This window comes from Amblyomma americanum, chromosome 6, assembly GCF_052857255.1.
Source record: "Amblyomma americanum isolate KBUSLIRL-KWMA chromosome 6, ASM5285725v1, whole genome shotgun sequence".
In the NCBI taxonomy this organism is placed as follows: domain Eukaryota; kingdom Metazoa; phylum Arthropoda; class Arachnida; order Ixodida; family Ixodidae; genus Amblyomma; species Amblyomma americanum.
In genome coordinates, this window is record NC_135502.1 from 41,405,215 (window position 1) to 41,417,186 (window position 11,972).

Consider the following 11,972-nt stretch of genomic DNA (forward strand, 5'->3'; position numbering starts at 1 on the left):
GTAGCTCCACCTAAAAAAACTAGACAGAAACTACATTAAGCTGCGCGTGTATTTACGGCTTTAAGAATTTGGCTGCTGCTTCATCAAGTGAGTCCGGATTGCAGTTGAGAAAAAGGCACAGTGCTGCATCTGCTACTAGTGCACCATATTAACGCGATAGCGTTAAGGAGCTCGTGTCGCAGAAAAGCCGGTGTCGTCGGCGTCGGCCATGTGCTCAAAATCTCTCCTCCTCCGCCTCCTCCTCCTCGCAATGTGTGCCACTGCCCCAACAGATGGCGCGCGACGGCAGCGCCTCGCGATCGTCTCGTTCGGGCGCAGTGGGGCTGTGCGGGCACGCAGGAATCACGTGGTGAGCTGCGAACAACGCAGCGCACATCTAAAGCGCGTTCACCACGAAGCTTGCGGCTTGCTGCCCGTTCGTTCGGCGCGGAAGCTATGCTGGCGTTCGTGGCATCGGGTTTGTCGAGAACGATGTGCCGACGAACTACGACTGCAACTTGAGTCCCGCGCGGTTCGGCAATGCGCCTGGCAGCGCTTCTGCGTTGTTTGCCGCTCCGCGCGTCCGTTTCACCGTACGTAGCAGAGGGATTTATCCAACGGGCAAGGCGTCGCGCGAACGGCCGATGGCGTTCCGTGGACTCCCTGGCAGTGCTGCAACACGCTGTCACGTTCCACTCTTGGCTTTGACTGGCTTTGTGATGATATTTATATTTTGGAGGACGCTTAAGCTTCGCTTTTAAGAGTGGAACGCGACAGCTTGTTGCGTGTTGTCAACGGTGGCCAAGCAACAGGCAATAAAGACAAACAAAAAGTCAACGGTGGCCAAGCGGTTGAGCATCCGCCTCGCATGCGGGAGGTGCGGGGTTCGATCCCCAGTGCCGCCGGATACCCACCGGTGATACAATGGGTACAAGCTTTCCCTTGGTCTGGTGCTCGGCTCATTTAGGGTAAAATGCTTGGGAAATGGGTCTTCGTCCACACCTTGAGAATTTGAAACTACCTCGTGCCATGGCGCTCTTTGGCCATAGATGCTCTTCCGCCATAAAAATCTGTAATCATGATCATCTAATATGTTAAAGGTATGAAAAAGTGGCGTATGACATGTGTTAGTAGTTTTCGAGAACCTGGACTGATATCACGCTGCTAAAGAGGTTATTTGTTATATTGTGTTCTCATTTGTGCCGCATTGAAATTGTTCAAAAAGCAGATTTTTGATTATTATTGAAGAATAGTGCCACGGCTGCGTTGCTGCTCCGTTTTTGCGGGATAGTAGGGCACAAAGTGGAACTTCCAAAATATACACCAGTACGGGCAATTTCCAAATAATTTCAAGTGAAGAGCGTCGATGCGATTAGATGTTTGAAGAGAGAAGCATCTTCCTTATAATTTAAAAAAAAGCCATTTTTAACGTAAGGATCGAACCATGCGTGAAGATGTTCCACTACTTTGATGAACCGTCCGCAAACGCATCTTAGGCCATAATGCATAGAACAAGAGCCAAGGGGCTCCGTTCTTTCTCACTCTCGAAAAGACCACGTTGCTGCTCGTTGCGACTTACTTATGTCTCAGCCATTTATTTTGGTACTCGGGAGGCCTGTCCAGAAACTTTGCCGACAGAGTGAGTTCCCTCCTTTCGAGCCTCGTTTAGCCTCGAAAAGAGCGAAACAATGGAGACCGATAAAAGCATCAACAAGGCAGAGGACTTTCACGCAAGCTTCTTGAGTATGCGCGCAAAGCGGTCTGCGGACAACCTTTTGGGCTTCAGTGTGTCCTTGTGTGGCTTGCTTTGTAATACGCACCGCAGGATACTACATTATTGCTCACTGACGACAGCTCTATGTTGAAAACGGAACAAAATTTCACCTGAGGCAGAATATTTGAATTGTAGTTTCGCTTTCAATGCTGCCTTCTCTTGGGCGCCTATGCGTGCTCTTGGCACCAGTTAATCCGTCCCAGAGCTTGTTAATTAGACAAGACGAGAAACATTCCACAGGCTTTTTGGTGGGAAATGCGGAGTACTATCTTTTGCAGCAAACACTCGCATTGCCTCAGGCGTCGAGACGATCAGCATAAGATAACAAAAAATTATGGGACCAAAATTTAATTATTTATTTATTTATCTCCTTTTTTAATATTTATTGCTTTCTTTCCCATACTTTTTTTTTGTAAAACCTCTGTTCCATACGCAAAGAAGCATGTTGACGGCGGATTAAGCAGGCTGGCTGAAATTTTTTTTTTTTTGCTTCAGCAAAAAGCTTTTCACACTGATTTCATGCAAACATGGATTTCTTGCCTCATACCTTCATCACTGTCAGCGTGTCCAGAAATTTCGTGCTCAGACTCAGCTTTCGATTTTGTTTCATGTAAATGCGTTTTTTTTTCACTAGGAAGAGAGGTATGAAAGGGCTATTCTGAGTGCACGGCCGCTACTAAACAATATACTCTCCTATAAATCCACATACACGCGTTGACTTAATAGAAATCGAGCTGTACCTTATTTGACTCGCTTAACTCTTGCTGAGGTCAGCCACAGTGATACCATATCTCTAATGGTGATGTGCGTCAGCTAACCTCGTGCTTCGCTCAGGAAGTTTGGCAGCCCTGCTTCGGCCTGATGCCGCGTTTTGCTAATAAAAAAGTACAGATGAGATGCGTGGTGTATGGCGGCCTTCACTATTAGGACATTCTCCCCACAGTGCCCTCCCTTAACGAGGACTCTGCGAAGCCAGCTTTTTCAACATCCGGGGTCATTCTCTGTTATCGCAGTTTATGCCAGCTTGCTTCCCCGATATTGGTGACTTGTGTTCCCGGATGTGTTCGCCTACTGCCCTTCCCAGCTCCGTAAAGAAAAAGCAATAGCCAGATAACACAGGACTCGAAGAAAGAAATGAAAGAGAGAATAAGTATGTCGATCGGCAACAGCAGCAAGTACAAGTAAGGTGGGCTTAAAGCTGGACCTCGGCACTAATGTGGTCGTCTAATGTCAAACTCCACGCGGGAAAGCTCGGTTTAACCATAGCGCAGAACTATATGAGCATATTATTCGACCAGCCTTGTCTGCCGGAGTCAAAAATTTGTAAAGCTGATAAATTTGTAAAAGAGTTGTAAAGTAAAATCAATAGTTCCCCAATCCAACTTGGCATTAAGTGTTCTTCTTTACCCATTATTAGACAGTGCGACTCACAGGGTGTTCGATCCGGGAATCAGCTAGACAGAATAAAGCAACTTCGTGATAACTGAAAAAGGACCACACTAAGCGATACTTCTAGCTCCGACACCAAGCGGCATGACCATGTATCGCCTGCTTAAAGGAGACCACAGGTTAGTTCACTGTACATGCATCTGCACAATATCCACACACACCTGTGATCCCCGATGATCACGTATTTTTGCTTTGCCTCGCTCATATGTCTCATTCGAAAGTACGAAGCCCCAATACCATGGAAAGAGCATTTATGGAGCAAGGTACAAGGGAGAGATGCACCAACGTTCTCGTACATTCAATCCAATCACCATGTACTGCAGGACATGGTGGATTGGATTTCACTACCTTCGTTTTCAACCTAATGATCGGCCAGCATCTGTGAGCAGGGCAGTGGCGGAGTGCGTTAAATTAAGGAAATTCTGTGCAATCACACTCCATGTTCGATATAGAATGAGGGCTCCTCCGATCATTTCGATGGCGGGCAGAGCTTAAATACTGCTGCGAAAAGTTTGCTCCACCTGATCAATGCAAGGCGCATGTAGAACAAAGTCCAGCGCCCAATTCAAGGCCTGCAAGCCAAACATAAATGGAAGTTTGCTGATCGCCTTGTCCGTGGTCTTCGGAAATCCCCTCAATAGTACCACTCTTTCAAGTCTATTGCACTCCGCTGGACAAGTGTGAGGCGAAGACTTTTGCACTATAGGGTAGCCGGTCCAGTGACTGCATCCGGAACGCTGACTGCAACAACGCTCCCGCTTCTACAAATTTACGAATGAATCCGCTCCTTTCTTGGAGGAGATCCAAGAAAGGAGATCCTCCTTTCTTGCTCGACGCCTCACTGGCTTTTCGTAGGCGGTCACCATTCGCAGGACTCGATGGTGTGTCGTATTCTGCGCTTACACACCTTCGGCAGGAGGCTCGAAGTGTACTAGCTCTTCGACCATTATAACAAGTCACGGTATGTGCGCATGATTCCGAGGGAATGGAAGTGCAGTTGTCTTTCCCACTCCTAAAACCTGGAAAGACACAACTTATCTTTTGCCATACCTTCCAATTGCACTGGTCAGCGGCGTCGCCAGTTATGGGATAAAACGGTGGCTACGCGCATGGATCAGTACCTGGTGCGTTACCAAATATATCTATATACAGGGCTTGGGATTTCTCGTCCATTGACAATATGGTTGACCTGGTAACGCTAATTGAGCAGCGAAAGATATGGAGCGATTGACAGCGGCGTTGTGGACATGCCAAAGGTGCATACGGCAACCAACACATAAGGCCGTTTTGGACGCTTCAGAAACTTGCGAAATTAGTGTTCGCACGCACCGCTACATACCCCGTAGGCCACTGTTTGTCCATACTGAAGGCTATTACATTCTTCATAGAGTTCCATAGGGTGGTCCACTGAGCCAAACGCTCTTCAGTCTTCCACTTATCGTCATTATCGACATACTGCCGCAATCGACCCAACCCTTCATTTATGAGGCGGCATCTCTACCTGTCCATCAGGTGCATGTCGCTTGCAAGTTGGCAGGTATTCTTACATTTCACCTCTCCTTGCAAAGTATGGAGATCACTTCCTATGAGTATTCACTTGTTTCCTTAACCCGTTGCCCACTTCCCATTACGGTCTATATATAAATGAAGTAATTCCCTGTGAAATGAGCCATCGATTTCTCGGAGTTATCATCGACCGAAACCCCTGACCCTTGGGCTGCGAGTCAAACACGCTATCCTTAGGAATCGCAGGTACAGTCTTTGTCAAAAGTATACAGCCCAAGGGGTCTGCTTCTGAGCCCTGCAGCGCAGCTCCTATCGCATAATTAGGGACCATAATTTCTCGAAGGCAGGAGGAATTTAAGTCCTCAGCCCTTCCAAGCTTAGGACTGTCAGATGTGTCCCGCTACAAAGCTTGGAAGCAAGCCCATTGGGCTGTATATTTTTGACAAAGACTGTACGTTCGTACGGCTTCATTAAAGCTGCGCCTTATCCGTATGTCGTGTGGTGTTTCACGTAAAATGAAAACAGTGCCCGCGTCTGCATGGGCAAGAGGATCCGCTGACGGGGCCCATTAACGGTTTCGCGTGATTCCGTTAAAGGCGGAGCTTGAGTGTCCCCTCCCCCGTTTTTTTTTTACTTTTCTAACTTATAAAAGAATCATCTTCATTGAAAGTAGCGGCTTTATCATGGGAACCCTGTAATATATTGTTCCAATGGCATCGCTGCACTGGGTATGACCACCAAAACAACATTAATTCTTTCTAGAGCGTAAAACACACAAACAACAGCTATATTCGCTGCATTAAAAATGCGATCGACGCCTTTTTACCAATCTGCAAACGCCGGAAAGCCGATTTTAATGAGCTCTCAAAAGCTCATTTTTCATCTTCAAAATTTTGAACTACAGCGCCGTTTTAGAAAATTTAATAGTTCTGCTCGCTTTCGATGTTGACAGCCTTCAATTTCGCAATATAATCTTGCGCCCTGAAACAAAGAGTCTAAAAATGATTAGTTAATATTAGTTAGCTGATCGTCTTTTAATTCAGCTCGGTCTCGTACATTATATCCGCATGGCTGTACAACCCACTTACATAGACCACGCCGACGTGTCTCTCACAGTCCATGAAATAAAAAATGTAAAAATAAAAAAGGTAGATAAGATGAAGGTGTACATATAGGCAGAAGCTATCAAAACAACTGCAGATAACTTAGGCGAAATTGCAACGGTAACCGATTAACTGAACACGTTGTTGGTATATATCCAGCAATTCTTGACAAAAGCATTTTTTTTTGAGTTCTAAACCATTTATGAACACAGTTTTCTCATAGAATGTGAGATTTCACTATAACAATCAATATATCCGTAGATCATCCGACGGCAGTCTTGAATTTTTTTTCTATTCACATTTTTGCTATCCTCAAAAGCGTTCCCCATTGCTTTTATATTGCAGTCTTAACTGTTCGATGCGATTGATGGAAACATTTTAAAAGAAGATTTAGCTACATATCAGAATAATGGACCATTACCTTCCATATTTCCACAAGAGTGTCTTGCAATTCTCCAGTTTTCAAAATTTTCCCCCGAGAAAGCTGGACATGCACTGAAGTTGGCGTTTCTTAAGCGCGTGCCGGAAGCTGTCAGGTAGACGCAAAAACCTTGCAGCATGTCCAGAAATAATTAGGGCATTAAAAGAATTACTGAAATTATGTGGTATGATGACTGCTGTCTTGCGCTATTACCACGAGGTCACTACCACTTCCACATACTACGCCGTACTAATAAAATGAGCTAAAAAACCCTCTCGCTCAAAAATAATGTTATTTCACGCGGACGGGCCTCATGGGCTGTCACATGTTTGTATGATTTGGCAAAGCATTTTGGTGCATCTTCAAAATCAGTTAAAAGGTTTTGCGTGTACGCGTTCATCCTTTTCTTCGGTAGCCAACTGCGACCATTAGTTGACTCATTGCTTTTAATTCTTGGCAGTTTTATAGGCAGCAAGAATTTTGACGGGTGAGACCGAGGTAGCGTAAATAGCCGCCGCTCGGCATCGTAAAGCGGGTTCCGGGGTGATGCTTGCATAAGGGGACACCTCCGGAGCACGTTGTTGCTCTCCTCGCTTCCCCTGGGAAGGTCTGAGACACGAGCCCATTGGAGAAGGCCCCAACCGGGTCCCGACCGAGAGGTCGGTCGGCTCCACAAGAAACGTACGCCGCGGGGCTCGGTCGAGGGAGGAGGCCTGCGCCACGGTGGCCAGGCGGACCGAAGGACCCCGATCGGCCGTTGGAAACGGACCGTGGCTGGCGTTCTGAGCTCGATTTGCAAGGTGCCTCGTGCGAGCGAAGCATAACTCAATTCAGACTACTCCACCTTGGGATCGATGAACATTTTTATTGTTTGTTTGAAAAAATCTTCACTGCAGATCACACGATCGCGTGGCGTCAAATTGCGTTTGCTCGATATGCGCTATCAGTTATTCCTCGTTCTCATCGCATTTTTGCTCTTTTCATCTCATCCCTCGCAGCTATTTTGTTTTTCAAGCGAAAAGCTTCACTACGCTAGCTAAAGCAGTCGTGGAGTAAGCAGGAGAATGACCTTGAACGACCTTCAGCCCAACCACGTTAGCCGCGTGTGACCATGTGTGGTACAGTTATGGTGTCGAACCCTTAATTGACCTTGACCCATGACCTTTAGTCGAGCTTTGATCTTTGACAGTGGGAGACCGTTGGGTTAACCTTTGACCTTGCATCCGATGGGGTGATGTGAAGCCACGTGATGACATCCGATAGAGGTGTCGTAAGACCATGTGATACCACGTCATAGCCACGTGGTCGTGTGAGTATATATGGAACGGATGTCGCGAGCGTGTAGCGGAGCTGCCATGGACGAGCCTCAGACGCTTAGCAAGCGTCCTTGCTTTTCGCTGAATTCCAGGGTTAGCCAAGTTAATCCACTGCCAACTTTTATCCATAACCTCCTTTACCTAGAGCAACAGCTCTAGGTAATAATAATAATAATAATTGGTTTTGGGGGAAAGGAAATGGCGCAGTATCTGTCTCATATACCGTTGGACACCTGAACCGCGCCGTAAAGGAAGGGATAAAGGAGGGAGTGAAAGTAGAAAGGAACAATGACGTGCTGTGTGCTGTGCCATCGCACAGCACACGGGCGCTATAATAATAATAATAATAATAATAATAATAATAATAATTGGTTTTTGGTGGAATGGAAATGGCGCAGTATCTGTCTCATATATCGTTGGACACCTGAACCGCGCCGTAAGGGAAGGGATAAAGGAGGGAGTGAAAGAAGATAGGAACGAATAGGTCCGTAGTGGAGGGCTCCGGAATAATTTCGACCACCTGGGGATCTTTAACGTGCACTGACATCGCACAGCACACGGGCGCCTTGGCGTTGAAACTAGAAATGAAGACGAAAATTGGTTTTGTGTAAAGGAAAGGCGCAGTAAGACTTTCTGACGGGCTAGCTGTAACATATTTTAAAAATGTTGTGCGCGGAACTAACATTCACTAGGAAAAGGAGGGACGTCAAAAGAAAGAATGCCTAAAAGGAAAGGCGCCGTAACTGTCTCATTTCTTGCTGACACCTTAACCGCGCCGCAAGGGTAGGCATGAAAGAAGGAGTAAAAGAAGGAATAGGGAAAGAGGCGCCGTAGCGGAGGGCTCCGGAATTATTTCGAACACTTGGGGATATTTGACGCACACTGACGTTAAGGCACCTAGGTAGTACCATCTTCATGGCGCTCGACAACTTTCCATTTAGCGCATGAGGGTTCACCGCCATATTTAAAAAGTCAATTCATTAAGGTCGACTAGTGGTTAAACTAGGCGTAGCTAAAAAAAAATACTAGCCGGTATTTTACATAAATCCTAAGAGCATTGCTTGATTTTAATTCGAGAGAACACTGTGTTCTTCAAATCTTTATTCATTTTAGATGGGACAACCTGTAAACACACATATTCGGCGCGCTGAAACATTTTGGCGGCGGCCTATAGGGGATACCATAATTGCATACGACTACCTTACCTATGAACGGCCTCATTGCTCCATTATCGCCGGACCTATCGCTCTTGAAATAATTTTCTCTTTCCGCTCTCAGCAGTTTTAATGGTTACCCGCCGCGGTGGCTCAGTGGTTAGGGCGCTCGACTACTGATCCGGAGTTCCCGGGTTCGAACCCGACCGCGGCGGCTGCGTTTTTATGGAGGAAAAACGCTAAGGCATCCGTGTGCTTTGCGATGTCAGTGCACGTTAAAGATCCCCAGGTGGTCGAAATTATTCCGGAGCCCTCCACTACGGCACCTCTCTCTTCCTTTCTTCTTTCACTCCCTCCTTTATCCCTTCCCTTACGGCGCGGTTCAGGTGTCCAACGATATATGAGACAGATACAGCGCCATTTCCTTTCCCCAATACCAATTATTATTAATTATTATCAGTTTTAATGGTCAAAATTTTTCGATCCATAATCGCACCACCTTTTGTACAAGTAACCTCTGTCCATAAAGTTATTGCATTTTAGTTGTGATGTTAACATGTGATGCGCTTCGGTGCTGCTTGTTTCGCTTTCATCCATATAAAGAAAAAATTTTCATCCGTGCAAAACGAAGTACCCAAAAATGTGGATGGAGTCGCCATCTAGCGGTATAGTTTTAAAGCAAGTTCTTTTTTTTTCTATGTCTCTCAAAAACGCGCACTATTTGAACTAGTGAGAACATTTATCACGCGGTGATCCTCCTGAATACTAAACGAAACTGTATTAAAAAACGTAACATTTAAAAGTTCCTCACGCCTGCAGCAGCTGTGCAACTGCGGATAAAGACGTCGCTAGTATTGGACTGTGCAGCAGGCTAACGCTGTTTTTTAAATATTTTTTTCGCGCTGAATCCTGCAGTGCTCGCTGATCCTGTGAGATTTAATAGCAAATCAAGTCACCGCATCGCCAGCAGCAAAGTATGGCCGCCATCTTTCTAGTCAGCGTCTCCTTTCCGAACCAAATTTTAGGAGGCGGAGTATTTAAACACACGCAAAAGTTTTTGCTGATCACACCGCTTTTTTCATGTCCTAAACAAGGCGAGGCAATAGAAATTTGCCCGAATATCATTAGTGCGCGATTGTGACATCTCAAGATTCCCCCCCCCCCCCCCATACACACACTTTTCCTCTGCAGTCACGCTGGCACGTGGTCACTGGCCCAGCAGGTTATGTTTTAAAAAGCTGAAAAATTTATTTTCCGAATTCCACGCGATAGAAGGATTTGGTTGTATGATCCTTGTTGGTTAAGCAAACCAAGTTGTTTTGCACCAGCGTTTAAAGTGAACACGTAATCGCCGATTAAAGTCGGAATGTCTTCAGGCTTATTTTTAAAGCATCGGAGAAGTGCGGAGAAACTAGACGATGACGTCATTGTTCCTGAAGTTTCAGATTTCCGCTGCCTTCGCCCACAGTCCGCAGTGCGTCGTCCGATGTCACCAAACAGCGTTTCGCAGCCTTTACTGTCAGTGGGCTTTTTATTTTCTTCGTTATTCGGCTCGTTACCCCCTGCTGTGCGCTAGGGAAAAGCCGGAACGCCATCGCAGCTTTAATCGGCGGTTACGTCATCATTTTAAACGCCGGCGCAAAAAGAGTTGGCATGCTTCACCTGCAGCCTTCACGAATTATTTATACCCTTTTAAGCTTGTCGAATTCTCTTCAGCTGCACATTAGCACACATACATAGTTTATTAGACCAGTTGTTTACCAATGTAGAGATATTGCGCTATTCGAATGTACTAGACTGGGAGCATTAATCACCATATAACCATGAACTTCATCGTCTTGTCTACATCCAATGCTAGAAAAAGAATCTTGTATTCATCTCCAGTTAACCTTGCCTTTTTCCAGTTGTGGCCACCCTGTCCCCACAAACCTCCTGTTCTCCTCAGCCCACATCATCTTCCGTCTCTCTCTACATCTGCCTTCTCTTGTAACCACTGCGTAACGTGGCTAAAAGGACCATCGGTTATCGGTTCTTCATATATAATAAATGCCTTGCCCACGCAGATTTCCTCTTCTTGATTTCAGCTCAGATTTCATGACTCACGTTTGTTCCATGACCCTTGCTGCTCTTTTCCTTGTCTCTCAACGTCACCCCAGTCATTTTCATTTGCATTGTTCCCAAATTCTCCACAATTCCGATTCTTTTTGTCAGTTCCTGCAGTTTCTTAAAGACTTAGATTCTAAAACGTCTATCAACTTCTTGGCGGCCATGGTAATGGCGCAGCAATAGATTTGCGATTTGAATGCCGTTTGAGTAATGGTGCTCTACCTATGATTTCATTTCCGGTTGGATTATAGAACCTAGAAATTTTTCCAGCTTGAAATCAAGCTGGAAATATTTCCAGCTGGAAAAATTTCTAGCTGGAAATGTTTCCAGCTATAAAAGCATTTCCAGTTTCATATTCCAGCTGGAAATGAACTTTCCGGCTGGAGAAGTAATACGGAGGACACGTTTCTCAGCTCAAAGCTCCACGCCAAAAATAACGCCTACACCAGCTGGAAGGCTACAATTTCTAGCTGTAACTTGTTTTTTTTTTCTCAGGTGTTGTTGAAGGAAAAGACTGATTTTCCCCTACAGCTTTGATTACTTCGGAGTATAACGCGGCCTGATGGCAAATTGCTTCTTTCTCTTGCTGTCGAATCTCCTCTGCTGAAAACGGATGTCATCTACAGATGCACAAAAAACTCATTCGTCGATAACACAGCCACATTGTCAGCGAACAGCACTTGAGGACGAAAAAAGACGAAAAAGCGAGCGCACGCGCACGGAGCAACAACTGAACTTCCGAACGCTGGTCATATTTGATGTTTACTTCAGTGCGGCTCGCGATCGGCTTTGGCTAGTTTTGGCTAAATCCGATTAATATAAAACGTAGAGTAGCAAAATCAATCATTGGCATTGGTTGAGGCATTGAGGCTCGCTTTTTTGTCGTTGTTGTAGCGCAAATTCGCTCTTTGGAATTAAGGAGAAGGTACAAGCTTCGATAATGAATGCTAGCAAAACTCGATGCTGAGGTCCATGTCACGCATGTGGCAAATAGGCGACATGGGCTTCAGCATCGGTTGGTAGCTGCGGCTGCGTAAATCTCTGCCGAGCAAGCACGGGACAAGTTTGCCATTTTTTTTACAATTTTCAGCTGAATTTTGTATTTTTCAGCTGAGAAAGTTCAAGCTATAAAATACAATATCCAGTTGAAAAAATCCCAGCTAG